A 1,897-nucleotide genomic window follows, 5' to 3' on the forward strand; every position below is an offset into this window, starting at 1 on the left:
ACAACAGCCCCGAGCTTCTAGGTCCTAGATGGAGACAGGCTTCAGAAACAAGGGAAAAGCAAGAATTTGATTCAAACTAAAAGATCCACCATAAAACAAAACAAAACAAAAACTAGTAGTAAATATTCCAGGACAAAGGTCCTGGAAACATTCCCAAAGGCAACTAGGCTGAAAGACAGATCTTACTGGCATCCAGTGAACAATAAAAGATTTTATTCTGAGTTAGAGCTTAAATATATATTTAGCACAGAAGCCTTGATTCAGATACAGTAAGCAAAGATTGGCCATAACTGAGTGACAGTAATGCATTTATTTCTGCAAAGAACAAAAAGGAGGGCCAGTATTGTGACTAAGGGAGCTAGATCCCACAAGGCCAATTGCACCATTTGGTCCAGACTCAATGGCTTAAAAAACACACTAGGTACATATGCATGCTTGCCCGTAATCCTGAGAGAAAAAAATGGAAGTGAATGTAGCATGTCCATGCCAATGAACAATGCTTTATTGCTTTCCCTTTCCTTTTCTGTCACTCTCTTGCAAGCATATGCATACACTGGCAAATTAAAGAGAAAAAAAAATGAAACTGGATGACTGAATTTCTCCTCTTTCTCTGCTTCCCTTCCTCCTCCTTCTTTTATTATCTATGGTTATTTAGGAATCAATTAGAAAAGCTTTACAATCTAAGAATAATTGCCCTAAGTTGCATGTGCATGTATGTATCTGTGTATGCATGAAATGCAGAAGAGTTATTTAAAGCACTAATAGATGTTTGAAGTGGTAGATCACATCTGTTAGACATAATACTAATCTTTAATTCCTGAAACTAAACATTAAAAAATATTTTGATTTTAACTGTTTTCTATGTATAGACATCTCAATGAGATATCTCCCCAAAATATAAAAATAAGAGAAATAAGCAGTTATTTGAAGGTTAAGACTTTAAATGACCAAATAATGAATTGAAATAGAAATGTGGGAAATCACCCAGAGAGACACAGTGGCTTGCTGCAGCAGACTTGGCCATAATCACCAAATGTTCTAAGATATCAAAAAGAAAAGTGAGCCTCATGGGGGATGAGGATATTATTTATCCAGGAAGGAAAAAAAAGAGTACTGGAGGCACGAGTTGACATTGACCATCAACCTGGTGTGATGGTTAGGTGGGGACTGGTGCTCCTCCAGACTTGTGAGTCCCCATCTGCCTTACAGACAGAAATTTTGCTTGGAATGGGGCACAATTTGTCTCAAAATGCAATGCCATTAAACATTAAAATCAAATAACTCACTCCTCTTATTCTGATTCCAGGCTCATCAAGCGGCCTTCTGCTTATTTGGCTTTGTATGCATTTTGTCTACAGGGATGTGCTGATGAGTGATTCTAGTCCACTCAACCATTAATTTTAGATTGGAGTCCTGATATATTAGTCTTTTATCTTTGTCTATCTCAAACTCATCCCTGAAAAATGGACCTATTGTCAGTGTGCTGACAAAATTCTATTTCTTCACTTGTCACACTGAGGACCAGCTCACAGACGATGGTGAATCCATCATAGTAAATGCCATCATAGAAGGCTCTTGGCTGTCAAGCCGTATTCTCCAAACAATAGCTCTTTGCAATTCCTGGGCCAAATGCTATTAACAGTCAAGGAACCACATTAGGTTTAGAGTTTAGCATAAATTATATGGTTATTTGACTTAAAACATTTTTTCCTATTTTTCATATTGCCTTACAATGACTGAGATAGAAGCTGTGAAAGCAGAGTGTGAGGATCAGAATTGTTTGAGAGCTTGAATTGGAAAGTTTGAGAAGTGGATGTGGACAAAGAGTGTAACTGGAGCGAAGATCGTTTTCTCATGATATCCATTTTGCATATTCTGTTTTTCCCTGTGCCAACCT

This window comes from Tupaia chinensis, unplaced genomic scaffold (genome assembly GCF_000334495.1).
Source record: "Tupaia chinensis unplaced genomic scaffold, TupChi_1.0 Scaffold144529_1, whole genome shotgun sequence".
Lineage (NCBI taxonomy): Eukaryota > Metazoa > Chordata > Mammalia > Scandentia > Tupaiidae > Tupaia > Tupaia belangeri.